Below are 18,935 nucleotides of genomic sequence, written 5' to 3' on the forward strand. Positions count from 1 at the left end.
ATTCTTGCTTGATCATTTCAGCTGTTCAACAGTTATGGGCCTCTTTTGTATTTCGGCCTCTTTGTTTCATAATGTACCAAATCCGTGGGTGTAGGTCCTGACTGCAGGTAAGCCAATTTAGAACCTGGGTTTGAGCTTTGATGCAGAATATGTGGAGGCGAGTTGTTGGGTCTTTTTTTCTTTTGTTTTGTAAGGTAAATTGTTAATTTGCAGTTTATCCAATCCAATCCAATCAAATTTTATTTATAAAGCACTTTACAACAACCTCAGTTGACCGAAGTGCTCTACAGAAAAATAAAACAAACAAAAAAAAATTAAAAGAATAAAATACAAGAATAAATTAAAAGACATAAAACAGCTATATAATTTAAAACAATAATAATACTAAAATAAATTAAAAAACATCTCACATCATGTCGAAAGCCAAGGAGAAGAGGTGTGTTTTAACATATGATTTAAAAACAGACAGAGCTTACACTTTGTTTTCGGTACACTCAGGAGCAGCTGATCAGCTGACCTGAGAGAGCGAAGGGGGGGTGGGGTGTATAGGGCTGTAGCAGCTCGGAGAGGTAGGATGGTGCGAGACCATTGTGGAATTTAAAAGTAAATAAAACAATTTTAAAACTGATCCTAAAATGTATGGGCAGCCAGTGAAGTGAGGCTAAAATGGGGGAAATATGCTGTATTTACGTGTGCCAGTTAAAAGACGTGCGGCAGTATTTTGCACCATCTGAAGACGGGCGATGGAGGACCCTCTAACCCTCACATAAAGAGCATTGCAGTAATCCAGCCTAGTGGTTACAAAGGCGTGAATTACTGTTTCAAAGTGTTGCTTTGAAATAATAGGTTTTATTTTTGCAAGCTGCCTCAAGTGGAAGAAACTCGATTTAACAACCGAATTTACCTGACATTCGAGCTTGAGATCAGTATCCACTTTCACCCCAAGGTTAGTGACAGTTGGCTTAATGAACTGGGACAAGGAACATAGATCAACAAAGGGGGCCCCAGTAGTGCCACCAAAAACCATCACCTCTATCTTTTTCTCATTAAAATTTAAAAAGTTTATACTCATCCAGGCCTTTATGTCGTCCAGACACCTGAGTAGTGGTTTCACAGAATAGGCGTCTTTCTTTTTCAGTGGGACAAGAATCTGGCTGTCATCCGCATAACAGTGGAAGGAGATACCATGCTTTCTTAGTATGGAACCAAGTGGTAGCAGTTAAAGAGAGAAGAGAATAGGGCCTAAAACTAATGTTTGCGTGAATGGTTAGAAAGCACGTAGTGTGTATAGACGTAGACCTGCTGTATGAGTGTGTTAATGGGTGAATGTGGCATGTAGCGCTTTAAGTGGTCAGTTAGACTAGAAAAGCGCTGTACAAATACAGTCCATTTACCATTCCTGTATTTCTATCTCTGCTTTAGATTTAAGGCCAACTTGATATTTTTGCTATAAACACAAATTCCTTCAGTCAAGACCTCATCAATTTCCCCAAGCTGACCATGTCCATCCCATTGCAACTTGTGTGGTCCTTAAAAGAGCCCTTAATTTGGCTGAAGTCCCTCGGATAGTCAGATTGAGGAGGTCACCCTGGAGCCTGTAGAACTTCCTGGAAAGACCACAGGTGTGGTTCCAACCATAAACCTCTTTAAATGATCTTGTTTGAGAAAGAAACACAGCAAAAGCTTTCCTTTGCGGAAATAAGGCGAAATTGGTATTTTTGCTATAAAATGAATTACTTTAGTCAAAAAGAGTTCAAACTCCTTTGTCCTTCATATCCATTCTAAGTAGGTTCCATGCACAAACCTCTTTAAATGACCTTGTATGAGAAAGAAAAACAGGAATAGCCTTACTTTTGCGAGTTAAGGACAAATTGGTATTTTTGCTATAAACACAAATTCCTTCAGTCAAAACAAGTCCAAACTCATTTGTCCTTCATATATATCAATTCTAAGTAGGTTCCATGCATAAACCTCTTTAAATGACCTTGTATGAGAAAGAAAAACAGGAATAGCCTTCTTTTGCGGAATTAAGACGAAATTCGGATTTTTGCTTATAAACACCAATTCCTTCAGTTAAAACAAGTTCAAACTCCTTTGTCCTTCATATATATCCATTCTAAGAAGGTTCCATGCATAAACCTTTTTAAATGAACTTGTATGAGAAAGAAACACAGGAATAGCCTTACTTTGGCGAGTTAAGGCGAAATTCGGATTTTTTTTTATAAAATGAATTCCTTCAGTCAAAACAAGTCCAAACTCATTTGTCCTTCATATGTATCCATTCTAAGTAGGTTCCATGCATAAACCTCTTTAAATGACCTTGTATGAAAAAGAAACACGAATAGCCTTACTTTGCAGAGTTAAAGCCAAATTGGTATTTTTGCTATAAACCCAAATTCCTTAAGTCAAAACTATTTCAAACTCCTTTGTCCTTCATATATATCCATTCTAAGTAGGTTCCATGCATAAACCTCTTTAAATTACCTTGTATGAGAAAGAAACACAGGAATAGCCTTACTTTGGATAGTTAAGGCCAAATTGGTATTTTTGCTATAAAATGAATTCCTTAAGTCAAAACCAGTTCAAACTCATTTGTCCTTCATATATATCAATTTTAAGTTGGTTCCATGCATAAACCTCTTTAAATAACCTTGTATGAGAAAGAAACACAGGAATAGCAGTATTTTGCGGAGTTAAGATGTAATTCGGATTTTTGCTTATAAACACCAATTGCTTCAGTCAAAACAAGTTCAAACTCATTTGTCCTTCATATATATCAATTCTAAGTAGGTTACATGCATAAACCTCTTTAAATGACCTTGTTTGAGAAAGAAAAACAGGAATAGCCTTACTTTTGCTAGTTAAGACCAAATTGGTATTTTTGCTATAAAATGAATTCCTTCAGTCAAAACCAGTTCAAACTCCTTTGTCCTTCATATATATCAATTCTAAGTAGGTTCCATGCATAAACCTCTTTAAATGACCTTGTATGAGAAAGAAAAACAGGAATAGCCTTCTTTTGCGGAATTAAGACGAAATTCGGATTTTTGCTTATAAACACCATTTCCTTCAGTCAAAACCAGTTCAAACTCCTTTGTCCTTCATATATATCAATTCTAAGTAGGTTCCATGCATAAACCTCTTTAAATGACCTTGTTTGAGAAAGAAAAACAGGAATAGCCTTACTTTTGCGAGTTAAAGCCAAATTGGTATTTTTCCAATGAAATGAATTCCTTCAGTCAGAACCAGTTCAAACTCCTTTGTCCTTCATATATATCAATTCTAAGTAGGTTCCATGCATAAACCTCTTTAAATGACCTTGTATGAGAAAGAAAAACAGGAATAGCCTTCTTTTGCGGAATTAAGACGAAATTCGGATTTTTGCTTATAAACACCATTTCCTTCAGTCAAAACCAGTTCAAACTCCTTTGTCCTTCATATATATAAATTCTAAGTAGGATCCATGCATAAACCTCTTTAAATGACCTTGTATGAGAAAGAAAACCAGGAATAGCCTTCTTTTGCAGAATTAAGACGAAATTCGGATTTTTGCTTATAAACACCATTTCCTTCAGTCAAAACCAGTTCAAACTCCTTTCTCCTTCATATATATCAATTCTAAGTAGGTTCCATGCATAAACCTCTTTAAATGACCTTGTTTGAGAAAGAAAAACAGGAATAGCCTTACTTTTGCGAGTTAAAGCCAAATTGGTATTTTTGCTATAAAATGAATTCCTTCAGTCAGAACCAGTTCAAACTCCTTTGTCCTTCATATATATAAATTCTAAGTAGGTTCCATGCATAAACCTCTTTAAATGACCTTGTATGAGAAAGAAAAACAGGAATAGCCTTCTTTTGCGGAATTAAGACGAAATTCGGATTTTTGCTTATAAACACCATTTCCTTCAGTCAAAACCAGTTCAAACTCCTTTCTCCTTCATATATATTTATTCTAAGTAGGTTCCATGCATAAACCTCTTTAAATGACCTTGTTTGAGAAAGAAAAACAGGAATAGCCTTACTTTTGCGAGTTAAAGCCAAATTGGTATTTTTGCTATAAAATGAATTCCTTCAGTCAGAACCAGTTCAAACTCCTTTGTCCTTCATATATATCAATTCTAAGTAGGTTCCATGCATAAACCTCTTTAAATGACCTTGTTTGAGAAAGAAAAACAGGAATAGCCTTACTTTTGCGACTTAAAGCCAAATTGGTATTTTTGCTATAAAATGAATTCCTTCAGTCAAAACCAGTTCAAACTCCTTTGTCCTTCATATATATCAATTCTAAGTAGGTTTCATGCATAAACCTCTTTAAATGACCTTGTTTGAGAAAGAAAAACAGGAATAGCCTTACTTTTGCGAGTTAAAGCCAAATTGGTATTTTTGCTATAAAATGAATTCCTTCAGTCAGAACCAGTTCAAACTCCTTTGTCCTTCATATATATAAATTCTAAGTAGGTTCCATGCATAAACCTCTTTAAATGACCTTGTATGAGAAAGAAAAACAGGAATAGCCTTACTTTTGCGGAATTAAGACGAAATTCGGATTTTTGCTCATGAACACCATTTCCTTCAGTCAAAACCAGTTCAAACTCCTTTGTCCTTCATATATATCAATTCTAAGTAGGTTCCATGCATAAACCTCTTTAAATGACCTTGTTTGAGAAAGAAAAACAGGAATAGCCTTACTTTTGCGAGTTAAATTCAAATTGGTATTTTTGCTATAAAATGAATTCCTTCAGTCAAAACCAGTTCAAACTCCTTTGTCCTTCATATATATCAATTCTAAGTAGGTTCCATGCATAAACCTCTTTAAATGACCTTGTTTGAGAAAGAAAAACAGGAATAGCCTTACTTTTGCGAGTTAAAGCCAAATTGGTATTTTTGCTATAAAATGAATTCCTTCAGTCAGAACCAGTTCAAACTCCTTTGTCCTTCATATATATAAATTCTAAGTAGGTTCCATGCATAAACCTCTTTAAATGACCTTGTATGAGAAAGAAAAACAGGAATAGCCTTCTTTTGCGGAATTAAGACGAAATTCGGATTTTTGCTTATAAACACCATTTCCTTCAGTCAAAACCAGTTCAAACTCCTTTCTCCTTCATATATATTTATTCTAAGTAGGTTCCATGCATAAACCTCTTTAAATGACCTTGTTTGAGAAAGAAAAACAGGAATAGCCTTACTTTTGCGAGTTAAAGCCAAATTGGTATTTTTGCTATAAAATGAATTCCTTCAGTCAGAACCAGTTCAAACTCCTTTGTCCTTCATATATATCAATTCTAAGTAGGTTCCATGCATAAACCTCTTTAAATGACCTTGTTTGAGAAAGAAAAACAGGAATAGCCTTACTTTTGCGACTTAAAGCCAAATTGGTATTTTTGCTATAAAATGAATTCCTTCAGTCAAAACCAGTTCAAACTCCTTTGTCCTTCATATATATCAATTCTAAGTAGGTTTCATGCATAAACCTCTTTAAATGACCTCGTTTGAGAAAGAAAAACAGGAATAGCCTTACTTTTGCGAGTTAAAGCCAAATTGGTATTTTTGCTATAAAATGAATTCCTTCAGTCAGAACCAGTTCAAACTCCTTTGTCCTTCATATATATCAATTCTAAGTAGGTTCCATGCATAAACCTCTTTAAATTACCTTGTTTGAGAAAGAAAAACAGGAATAGCCTTACTTTTGCGAGTTAAAGCCAAATTTTTATTTTTGCTATAAAATGAATTCCTTCAGTCAGAACCAGTTCAAACTCCTTTGTCCTTCATATATATCAATTCTAAGTAGGTTCCATGCATAAACCTCTTTAAATGACCTTGTTTGAGAAAGAAAAACAGGAATAGCCTTACTTTTGCGACTTAAAGCCAAATTGGTATTTTTGCTATAAAATGAATTCCTTCAGTCAAAACCAGTTCAAACTCCTTTGTCCTTCATATATATCAATTCTAAGTAGGTTTCATGCATAAACCTCTTTAAATGACCTTGTTTGAGAAAGAAAAACAGGAATAGCCTTACTTTTGCGAGTTAAAGCCAAATTGGTATTTTTGCTATAAAATGAATTCCTTCAGTCAGAACCAGTTCAAACTCCTTTGTCCTTCATATATATAAATTCTAAGTAGGTTCCATGCATAAACCTCTTTAAATGACCTTGTATGAGAAAGAAAAACAGGAATAGCCTTACTTTTGCGGAATTAAGACGAAATTCGGATTTTTGCTCATGAACACCATTTCCTTCAGTCAAAACCAGTTCAAACTCCTTTGTCCTTCATATATATCAATTCTAAGTAGGTTCCATGCATAAACCTCTTTAAATGACCTTGTTTGAGAAAGAAAAACAGGAATAGCCTTACTTTTGCGAGTTAAAGCCAAATTGATATTTTTGCTATAAAATGAATTCCTTCAGTCAGAACCAGTTCAAACTCCTTTGTCCTTCATATATATCAATTCTAAGTAGGTTCCATGCATAAACCTCTTTAAATGACCTTGTTTGAGAAAGAAAAACAGGAATAGCCTTACTTTTGCGACTTAAAGCCAAATTGGTATTTTTGCTATAAAATGAATTCCTTCAGTCAAAACCAGTTCAAACTCCTTTGTCCTTCATATATATCAATTCTAAGTAGGTTTCATGCATAAACCTCTTTAAATGACCTTGTTTGAGAAAGAAAAACAGGAATAGCCTTACTTTTGCGAGTTAAAGCCAAATTGGTATTTTTGCTATAAAATGAATTCCTTCAGTCAGAACCAGTTCAAACTCCTTTGTCCTTCATATATATAAATTCTAAGTAGGTTCCATGCATAAACCTCTTTAAATGACCTTGTATGAGAAAGAAAAACAGGAATAGCCTTACTTTTGCGGAATTAAGACGAAATTCGGATTTTTGCTCATGAACACCATTTCCTTCAGTCAAAACCAGTTCAAACTCCTTTGTCCTTCATATATATCAATTCTAAGTAGGTTCCATGCATAAACCTCTTTAAATGACCTTGTTTGAGAAAGAAAAACAGGAATAGCCTTACTTTTGCGAGTTAAATTCAAATTGGTATTTTTGCTATAAAATGAATTCCTTCAGTCAAAACCAGTTCAAACTCCTTTGTCCTTCATATATATCAATTCTAAGTAGGTTCCATGCATAAACCTCTTTAAATGACCTTGTTTGAGAAAGAAAAACAGGAATAGCCTTACTTTTGCGAGTTAAAGCCAAATTGGTATTTTTGCTATAAAATGAATTCCTTCAGTCAGAACCAGTTCAAACTCCTTTGTCCTTCATATATATAAATTCTAAGTAGGTTCCATGCATAAACCTCTTTAAATGACCTTGTATGAGAAAGAAAAACAGGAATAGCCTTCTTTTGCGGAATTAAGACGAAATTCGGATTTTTGCTTATAAACACCATTTCCTTCAGTCAAAACCAGTTCAAACTCCTTTCTCCTTCATATATATTTATTCTAAGTAGGTTCCATGCATAAACCTCTTTAAATGACCTTGTTTGAGAAAGAAAAACAGGAATAGCTTTACTTTTGCGAGTTAAAGCCAAATTGGTATTTTTGCTATAAAATGAATTCCTTCAGTCAGAACCAGTTCAAACTCCTTTGTCCTTCATATATATCAATTCTAAGTAGGTTCCATGCATAAACCTCTTTAAATGACCTTGTTTGAGAAAGAAAAACAGGAATAGCCTTACTTTTGCGACTTAAAGCCAAATTGGTATTTTTGCTATAAAATGAATTCCTTCAGTCAAAACCAGTTCAAACTCCTTTGTCCTTCATATATATCAATTCTAAGTAGGTTTCATGCATAAACCTCTTTAAATGACCTTGTTTGAGAAAGAAAAACAGGAATAGCCTTACTTTTGCGAGTTAAAGCCAAATTGGTATTTTTGCTATAAAATGAATTCCTTCTGTCAAAACCAGTTCAAACTCCTTTGTCCTTCATATATACACATTCTAAGTAGGTTCCATGCATAAAACTCTTTAAATGACCTTGTATGAGAAAGAAAAACAGGAATAGCCTTCTTTTGCGGAATTAAGACGAAATTCGGATTTTTGCTTATAAACACCATTTCCTTCAGTCAAAACCAGTTCAAACTCCTTTGTCCTTCATATATATAAATTCTAAGTAGGTTCCATGCATAAACCTCTTTAAATGACCTTGTTTGAGATAGAAAAACAGGAATAGCCTTACTTTTGCGAGTTAAAGCCAAATTGGTATTTTTGCTATAAAATGAATTCCTTCAGTCAGAACCAGTTCAAACTCCTTTGTCCTTCATATATATCAATTCTAAGTAGGTTCCATGCATAAACCTCTTTAAATGACCTTGTTTGAGAAAGAAAAACAGGAATAGCCTTACTTTTGCGAGTTAAAGCCAAATTGGTATCTTTGCTATAAAATGAATTCCTTCAGTCAAAACCAGTTCAAACTCCTTTGTCCTTCATATATATCAATTCTAAGTAGGTTCCATGCATAAACCTCTTTAAATGACCTTGTTTGAGAAAGAAAAACAGGAATAGCCTTCCTTTTGCGAGTTAAAGCCAAATTGGTATTTTTGCTATAAAATGAATTCCTTCAGTCAAAACCAGTTCAAACTCCTTTGTCCTTCATATATATATATTCTAAGTAGGTTCCATGCATAAACCTCTTTAAATGACCTTGTATGAGAAAGAAAAACAGGAATAGCCTTCTTTTGCGGAATTAAGACGAAATTCGGATTTTTGCTTATAAACACCATTTCCTTCAGTCAAAACCAGTTCAAACTCCTTTCTCCTTCATATATATTTATTCTAAGTAGGTTCCATGCATAAACCTCTTTAAATGACCTTGTTTGAGAAAGAAAAACAGGAATAGCCTTACTTTTGCGAGTTAAAGCCAAATTGGTATTTTTGCTATAAAATGAATTCCTTCAGTCAGAACCAGTTCAAACTCCTTTGTCCTTCATATATATCAATTCTAAGTAGGTTCCATGCATAAACCTCTTTAAATGACCTTGTTTGAGAAAGAAAAACAGGAATAGCCTTACTTTTGCGACTTAAAGCCAAATTGGTATTTTTGCTATAAAATGAATTCCTTCAGTCAAAACCAGTTCAAACTCCTTTGTCCTTCATATATATCAATTCTAAGTAGGTTTCATGCATAAACCTCTTTAAATGACCTTGTTTGAGAAAGAAAAACAGGAATAGCCTTACTTTTGCGAGTTAAAGCCAAATTGGTATTTTTGCTATAAAATGAATTCCTTCTGTCAAAACCAGTTCAAACTCCTTTGTCCTTCATATATACAAATTCTAAGTAGGTTCCATGCATAAAACTCTTTAAATGACCTTGTATGAGAAAGAAAAACAGGAATAGCCTTCTTTTGCGGAATTAAGACGAAATTCGGATTTTTGCTTATAAACACCATTTCCTTCAGTCAAAACCAGTTCAAACTCCTTTGTCCTTCATATATATAAATTCTAAGTAGGTTCCATGCATAAACCTCTTTAAATGACCTTGTTTGAGAAAGAAAAACAGGAATAGCCTTACTTTTGCGAGTTAAAGCCAAATTGGTATTTTTGCTATAAAATGAATTCCTTCAGTCAGAACCAGTTCAAACTCCTTTGTCCTTCATATATATCAATTCTAAGTAGGTTCCATGCATAAACCTCTTTAAATGACCTTGTTTGAGAAAGAAAAACAGGAATAGCCTTACTTTTGCGAGTTAAAGCCAAATTGGTATCTTTGCTATAAAATGAATTCCTTCAGTCAAAACCAGTTCAAACTCCTTTGTCCTTCATATATATCAATTCTAAGTAGGTTCCATGCATAAACCTCTTTAAATGACCTTGTTTGAGAAAGAAAAACAGGAATAGCCTTCCTTTTGCGAGTTAAAGCCAAATTGGTATTTTTGCTATAAAATGAATTCCTTCAGTCAAAACCAGTTCAAACTCCTTTGTCCTTCATATATATATATTCTAAGTAGGTTCCATGCATAAACCTCTTTAAATGACCTTGTATGAGAAAGAAAAACAGGAATAGCCTTCTTTTGCGGAATTAAGACGAAATTCGGATTTTTGCTTATAAACACCATTTCCTTCAGTCAAAACCAGTTCAAACTACTTTCTCCTTCATATATATTTATTCTAAGTAGGTTCCATGCATAAACCTCTTTAAATGACCTTGTTTGAGAAAGAAAAACAGGAGTGGCCTTACTTTTGCGAGTTAAAGCCAAATTGGTATTTTTGCTATAAAATGAATTCCTTCAGTCAAAACCAGTTCAAACTCCTTTGTCCTTCATATATATCAATTCTAAGTAGGTTCCATGCATAAACCTCTTTAAATGACCTTGTATGAGAAAGAAAAACAGGAATAGCCTTCTTTTGCGGAATTAAGACGAAATTCGGATTTTTGCTTATAAACACCATTTCCTTCAGTCAAAACCAGTTCAAACTCCTTTCTCCTTCATATATATCAATTCTAAGTAGGTTCCATGCATAAACCTCTTTAAATGACCTTGTATGAGAAAGAAAAACAGGAATAGCCTTACTTTTGCGAGTTAAAGCCAAATTGGTATTTTTGCTATAAAATGAATTCCTTCAGTCAAAACCAGTTCAAACTCCTTTGTCCTTCATATATATCAATTCTAAGTAGGTTCCATGCATAAACCTCTTTAAATGACCTTGTTTGAGAAAGAAAAACAGGAATAGCCTTACTTTTGCGAGTTAAAGCCAAATTGGTATTTTTGCTATAAAATGAATTCCTTCAGTCAAAACCAGTTCAAACTCCTTTGTCCTTCATATATATATATTCTAAGTAGGTTCCATGCATAAACCTCTTTAAATGACCTTGTATGAGAAAGAAAAACAGGAATAGCCTTCTTTTGCGGAATTAAGACGAAATTTGGATTTTTGCTTATAAACACCATTTCCTTCAGTCAAAACCAGTTCAAACTCCTTTGTCCTTCATATATATCAATTCTAAGTAGGTTCCATGCATAAACCTCTTTAAATGACCTTGTTTGAGAAAGAAAAACAGGAATAGCCTTACTTTTGCGAGTTAAAGCCAAATTGGTATTTTTGCTATAAAATGAATTCCTTCAGTCAAAACCAGTTCAAACTCCTTTGTCCTTCATATATATCAATTCTAAGTAGGTTTCATGCATAAACCTCTTTAAATGACCTTGTATGAGAAAGAAAAACAGGAATAGCCTTACTTTTGCGAGTTAAAGCCAAATTGGTATTTTTGCTATAAAATGAATTCCTTCAGTCAAAACCAGTTCAAACTCCTTTGTCCTTCATATATATCAATTCTAAGTAGGTTCCATGCATAAACCTCTTTAAATGACCTTGTTTGAGAAAGAAAAACAGGAATAGCCTTACTTTTGCGAGTTAAAGCCAAATTGGTATTTTTGCTATAAAATGAATTCCTTCAGTCAGAACCAGTTCAAACTCCTTTGTCCTTCATATATATAAATTCTAAGTAGGTTCCATGCATAAACCTCTTTAAATGACCTTGTATGAGAAAGAAAAACAGGAATTGCCTTACTTTTGCGGAATTAAGACGAAATTCGGATTTTTGCTTATGAACACCATTTCCTTCAGTCAAAACCAGTTCAAACTACTTTCTCCTTCATATATATTTATTCTAAGTAGGTTCCATGCATAAACCTCTTTAAATGACCTTGTTTGAGAAAGAAAAACAGGAATAGCCTTACTTTTGCGAGTTAAAGCCAAATTGGTATTTTTGCTATAAAATGAATTCCTTCAGTCAGAACCAGTTCAAACTCCTTTGTCCTTCATATATATAAATTCTAAGTAGGTTCCATGCATAAACCTCTTTAAATGACCTTGTATGAGAAAGAAAAACAGGAATAGCCTTCTTTTGCGGAATTAAGACGAAATTCGGATTTTTGCTTATAAACACCATTTCCTTCAGTCAAAACCAGTTCAAACTCCTTTGTCCTTCATATATATCAATTCTAAGTAGGTTCCATGCATAAACCTCTTTAAATGACCTTGTTTGAGAAAGAAAAACAGGAATAGCCTTACTTTTGCGAGTTAAATTCAAATTGGTATTTTTGCTATAAAATTAATTCCTTCAGTCAAAACCAGTTCAAACTCCTTTGTCCTTCATATATATCAATTCTAAGTAGGTTCCATGCATAAACCTCTTTAAATGACCTTGTTTGAGAAAGAAAAACAGGAATAGCCTTACTTTTGCGAGTTAAAGCCAAATTGGTATTTTTGCTATAAAATGAATTCCTTCAGTCAGAACCAGTTCAAACTCCTTTGTCCTTCATATATATAAATTCTAAGTAGGTTCCATGCATAAACCTCTTTAAATGACCTTGTATGAGAAAGAAAAACAGGAATAGCCTTCTTTTGCGGAATTAAGACGAAATTCGGATTTTTGCTTATAAACACCATTTCCTTCAGTCAAAACCAGTTCAAACTCCTTTGTCCTTCATATATATCAATTCTAAGTAGGTTTCATGCATAAACCTCTTTAAATGACCTTGTTTGAGAAAGAAAAACAGGAATAGCCTTACCTTTGCGAGTTAAAGCCAAATTGGTATTTTTGCTACAAAATGAGTTCCTTCAGTCAAAACCAGTTCAAACTCCTTTGTCCTTCATATATATGAATTCTAAGTAGGTTCCATGCATAAACCTCTTTAAATGACCTTGTATGAGAAAGAAAAACAGGAATAGCCTTCTTTTGCGGAATTAAGACGAAATTCGGATTTTTGCTTATAAACACCATTTCCTTCAGTCAAAACCAGTTCAAACTCCTTTGTCCTTCATATATATATATTCTAAGTAGGTTCCATGCATAAACCTCTTTAAATGACCTTGTATGAGAAAGAAAAACAAGAATAGCCTTCTTTTGCGGAATTAAGACGAAATTCGGATTTTTGCTTATAAACACCATTTCCTTCAGTCAAAACCAGTTCAAACTCCTTTCTCCTTCATATATATCAATTCTAAGTAGGTTCCATGCATAAACCTCTTTAAATGACCTTGTTTGAGAAAGAAAAACAGGAATAGCCTTACTTTTGCGAGTTAAAGCCAAATTGGTATTTTTGCTATAAAATGAATTCCTTCAGTCAGAACCAGTTCAAACTCCTTTGTCCTTCATATATATATATTTTAAGTAGGTTCCATGCATAAACCTCTTTAAATGACCTTGTATGAGAAAGAAAAACAGGAATAGCCTTCTTTTGCGGAATTAAGACGAAATTTGGATTTTTGCTTATAAACACCATTTCCTTCAGTCAAAACCAGTTCAAACTCCTTTGTCCTTCATATATATCAATTCTAAGTAGGTTCCATGCATAAACCTCTTTAAATGACCTTGTTTGAGAAAGAAAAACAGGAATAGCCTTACTTTTGCGAGTTAAAGCCAAATTGGTATTTTTGCTATAAAATGAATTCCTTCAGTCAAAACCAGTTCAAACTCCTTTGTCCTTCATATATATATATTCTAAGTAGGTTCCATGCATAAACCTCTTTAAATGACCTTGTATGAGAAAGAAAAACAGGAATAGCCTTCTTTTGCGGAATTAAGACGAAATTCGGATTTTTGCTTATAAACACCATTTCCTTCAGTCAAAACCAGTTCAAACTCCTTTGTCCTTCATATATATCAATTCTAAGTAGGTTCCATGCATAAACCTCTTTAAATGACCTTGTTTGAGAAAGAAAAACAGGAATAGCCTTACTTTTGCGAGTTAAAGCCAAATTGGTATTTTTGCTATAAAATGAATTCCTTCAGTCAAAACCAGTTCAAACTCCTTTGTCCTTCATATATATATATTCTAAGTAGGTTCCATGCATAAACCTCTTTAAATGACCTTGTATGAGAAAGAAAAACAGGAATAGCCTTCTTTTGCGGAATTAAGACGAAATTCGGATTTTTGCTTATAAACACCATTTCCTTCAGTCAAAACCAGTTCAAACTACTTTCTCCTTCATATATATTTATTCTAAGTAGGTTCCATGCATAAACCTCTTTAAATGACCTTGTATGAGAAAGAAAAACAGGAATAGCCTTACTTTTGCGAGTTAAAGCCAAATTGGTATTTTTGCTATAAAATGAATTCCTTCAGTCAAAACCAGTTCAAACTCCTTTGTCCTTCATATATATCAATTCTAAGTAGGTTCCATGCATAAACCTCTTTAAATGAACTTGTTTGAGAAAGAAAAACAGGAATAGCCTTACTTTTGCGAGTTAAATTCAAATTGGTATTTTTGATATAAAATGAATTCCTTCAGTCAAAACCAGTTCAAACTCCTTTGTCCTTCATATATATCAATTCTAAGTAGGTTCCATGCATAAACCTCTTTAAATGACCTTGTATGAGAAAGAAAAACAGGAATAGCCTTCTTTTGCGGAATTAAGACGAAATTGGGATTTTTGCTTATAAACACCATTTCCTTCAGTCAAAACCAGTTCAAACTCCGTTGTCCTTCATATATATCAATTCTAAGTAGGTTCCATGCATAAACCTCTTTAAATGACCTTGTTTGAGAAAGAAAAACAGGAATAGCCTTACTTTTGCGAGATAAAGCCAAATTGGTATTTTTGCTATAAAATGAATTCCTTCAGTCAAAACCAGTTCAAACTCCTTTGTCCTTCATATATATCAATTCTAAGTAGGTTCCATGCATAAACCTCTTTAAATGACCTTGTTTGAGAAAGAAAAACAGGAATAGCCTTACTTTTGCGAGTTAAAGCCAAATTGGTATTTTTTCTATAAAATGAATTCCTTCAGTCAGAACCAGTTCAAACTCCTTTGTCCTTCATATATATAAATTCTAAGTAGGTTCCATGCATAAACCTCTTTAAATGACCTTGTATGAGAAAGAAAAACAGGAATAGCCTTCTTTTGCGGAATTAAGACGAAATTCGGATTTTTGCTTATAAACACCATTTCCTTCAGTCAAAACCAGTTCAAACTCCTTTCTCCTTCATATATATTTATTCTAAGTAGGTTCCATGCATAAACCTCTTTAAATGACCTTGTTTGAGAAAGAAAAACAGGAATAGCCTTACTTTTGCGAGTTAAAGCCAAATTGGTATTTTTGCTATAAAATGAATTCCTTCAGTCAGAACCAGTTCAAACTCCTTTGTCCTTCATATATATCAATTCTAAGTAGGTTCCATGCATAAACCTCTTTAAATGACCTTGTTTGAGAAAGAAAAACAGGAATAGCCTTACTTTTGCGACTTAAAGCCAAATTGGTATTTTTGCTATAAAATGAATTCCTTCAGTCAAAACCAGTTCAAACTCCTTTGTCCTTCATATATATCAATTCTAAGTAGGTTTCATGCATAAACCTCTTTAAATGACCTTGTTTGAGAAAGAAAAACAGGAATAGCCTTACTTTTGCGAGTTAAAGCCAAATTGGTATTTTTGCTATAAAATGAATTCCTTCTGTCAAAACCAGTTCAAACTCCTTTGTCCTTCATATATACAAATTCTAAGTAGGTTCCATGCATAAACCTCTTTAAATGACCTTGTATGAGAAAGAAAAACAGGAATAGCCTTCTTTTGCGGAATTAAGACGAAATTCGGATTTTTGCTTATAAACACCATTTCCTTCAGTCAAAACCAGTTCAAACTCCTTTGTCCTTCATATATATAAATTCTAAGTAGGTTCCATGCATAAACCTCTTTAAATGACCTTGTTTGAGATAGAAAAACAGGAATAGCCTTACTTTTGCGAGTTAAAGCCAAATTGGTATTTTTGCTATAAAATGAATTCCTTCAGTCAGAACCAGTTCAAACTCCTTTGTCCTTCATATATATCAATTCTAAGTAGGTTCCATGCATAAACCTCTTTAAATGACCTTGTTTGAGAAAGAAAAACAGGAATAGCCTTACTTTTGCGAGTTAAAGCCAAATTGGTATCTTTGCTATAAAATGAATTCCTTCAGTCAAAACCAGTTCAAACTCCTTTGTCCTTCATATATATCAATTCTAAGTAGGTTCCATGCATAAACCTCTTTAAATGACCTTGTTTGAGAAAGAAAAACAGGAATAGCCTTACTTTTGCGAGTTAAAGCCAAATTGGTATTTTTGCTATAAAATGAATTCCTTCAGTCAAAACCAGTTCAAACTCCTTTGTCCTTCATATATATATATTCTAAGTAGGTTCCATGCATAAACCTCTTTAAATGACCTTGTATGAGAAAGAAAAACAGGAATAGCCTTCTTTTGCGGAATTAAGACGAAATTCGGATTTTTGCTTATAAACACCATTTCCTTCAGTCAAAACCAGTTCAAACTACTTTCTCCTTCATATATATATATTCTAAGTAGGTTCCATGCATAAACCTCTTTAAATGACCTTGTTTGAGAGAGAAAAACAGGAATAGCCTTACTTTTGCGAGTTAAAGCCAAATTGGTATTTTTGCTATAAAATGAATTCCTTCAGTCAGAACCAGTTCAAACTCCTTTGTCCTTCATATATATCAATTCTAAGTAGGTTCCATGCATAAACCTCTTTAAATGACCTTGTATGAGAAAGAAAAACAGGAATAGCCTTCTTTTGCGGAATTAAGACGAAATTCGGATTTTTGCTTATAAACACCATTTCCTTCAGTCAAAACCAGTTCAAACTCCTTTCTCCTTCATATATATCAATTCTAAGTAGGTTCCATGCATAAACCTCTTTAAATGACCTTGTATGAGAAAGAAAAACAGGAATAGCCTTACTTTTGCGAGTTAAAGCCAAATTGGTATTTTTGCTATAAAATGAATTCCTTCAGTCAAAACCAGTTCAAACTCCTTTGTCCTTCATATATATCAATTCTAAGTAGGTTCCATGCATAAACCTCTTTAAATGACCTTGTTTGAGAAAGAAAAACAGGAATAGCCTTACTTTTGCGAGTTAAAGCCAAATTGGTATTTTTGCTATAAAATGAATTCCTTCAGTCAAAACCAGTTCAAACTCCTTTGTCCTTCATATATATATATTCTAAGTAGGTTCCATGCATAAACCTCTTTAAATGACCTTGTATGAGAAAGAAAAACAGGAATAGCCTTCTTTTGCGGAATTAAGACGAAATTCGGATTTTTGCTTATAAACACCATTTCCTTCAGTCAAAACCAGTTCAAACTACTTTCTCCTTCATATATATTTATTCTAAGTAGGTTCCATGCATAAACCTCTTTAAATGACCTTGTTTGAGAAAGAAAAACAGGAATAGCCTTACTTTTGCGAGTTAAAGCCAAATTGGTATTTTTGCTATAAAATGAATTCCTTCAGTCAGAACCAGTTCAAACTCCTTTGTCCTTCATATATATCAATTCTAAGTAGGTTCCATGCATAAACCTCTTTAAATGACCTTGTATGAGAAAGAAAAACAGGAATAGCCTTCTTTTGCGGAATTAAGACGAAATTCGGATTTTTGCTTATAAACACCATTTCCTTCAGTCAAAACCAGTTCAAACTCCTTTGTCCTTCATATATATAAATTCTAAGTAGGTTCCATGCATAAACCTCTTTAAATGACCTTGTATGAGAAAGAAAAACAGGAATAGCCTTCTTTTGCGGAATTAAGACGAAATTCGGATTTTTGCTTATAAACACCATTTCCTTCAGTCAAAACCAGTTCAAACTCCTTTCTCCTTCATATATATCAATTCTAAGTAGGTTCCATGCATAAACCTCTTTAAATGACCTTGTATGAGAAAGAAAAACAGGAGTGGCCTTACTTTTGCGAGTTAAAGCCAAATTGGTATTTTTGCTATAAAATGAATTCCTTCAGTCAAAACCAGTTCAAACTCCTTTGTCCTTCATATATATTAATTCTAAGTAGGTTCCATGCATAAACCTCTTTAAATGACCTTGTTTGAGAAAGAAAAACAGGAATAGCCTTACTTTTGCGAGTTAAAGCCAAATTGGTATTTTTGCTATAAAATGAATTCCTTCAGTCAAAACCAGTTCAAACTCCTTTGTCCTTCATATATATATATTCTAAGTAGGTTCCATGCATAAACCTCTTTAAATGACCTTGTATGAGAAAGAAAAACAGGAATAGCCTTCTTTTGCGGAATTAAGACGAAATTCGGATTTTTGCTTATAAACACCATTTCCTTCAGTCAAAACCAGTTCAAACTCCTTTGTCCTTCATATATATCAATTCTAAGTAGGTTCCATGCATAAACCTCTTTAAATGACCTTGTTTGAGAAAGAAAAACAGGAATAGCCTTACTTTTGCGAGTTAAAATCCAAATTGGTATTTTTGCTATAAAATGAATTCCTTCAGTCAAAACCAGTTCAAACTCCTTTGTCCTTCATATATATCAATTCTAAGTAGGTTTCATGCATAAACCTCTTTAAATGACCTTGTTTGAGAAAGAAAAACAGGAATAGCCTTACTTTTGCGACTTAAAGCCAAATTGGTATTTTTGCTATAAAATGAATTCCTTCAGTCAAAACCAGTTCAAACTCCTTTGTCCTTCATATATATCAATTCTAAGTAGGTTCCATGCATAAACCTCTTTAAATGACCTTGTTTGAGAAAGAAAAACAGGAATAGCCTTACTTTTGCGAGTTAAAGCCAAATTGGTATTTTTGCTATAAAATGAATTCCTTCAGTCAGAACCAGTTCAAACTCCTTTGTCCTTCATATATATAAATTCTAAGTAGGTTCCATGCATAAACCTCTTTAAATGACCTTGTATGAGAAAGAAAAACAGGAATAGCCTTACTTTTGCGGAATTAAGACGAAATTCGGATTTTTGCTTATAAACACCATTTCCTTCAGTCAAAACCAGTTCAAACTCCTTTCTCCTTCATATATATTTATTCTAAGTAGGTTCCATGCATAAACCTCTTTAAATGACCTTGTTTGAGAAAGAAAAACAGGAATAGCCTTACTTTTGCGAGTTAAAGCCAAATTGGTATTTTTGCTATAAAATGAATTCCTTCAGTCAGAACCAGTTCAAACTCCTT

This window comes from Odontesthes bonariensis, chromosome 12 (assembly GCF_027942865.1).
Source record: "Odontesthes bonariensis isolate fOdoBon6 chromosome 12, fOdoBon6.hap1, whole genome shotgun sequence".
NCBI classification, from domain to species: Eukaryota; Metazoa; Chordata; class Actinopteri; order Atheriniformes; family Atherinopsidae; genus Odontesthes; species Odontesthes bonariensis.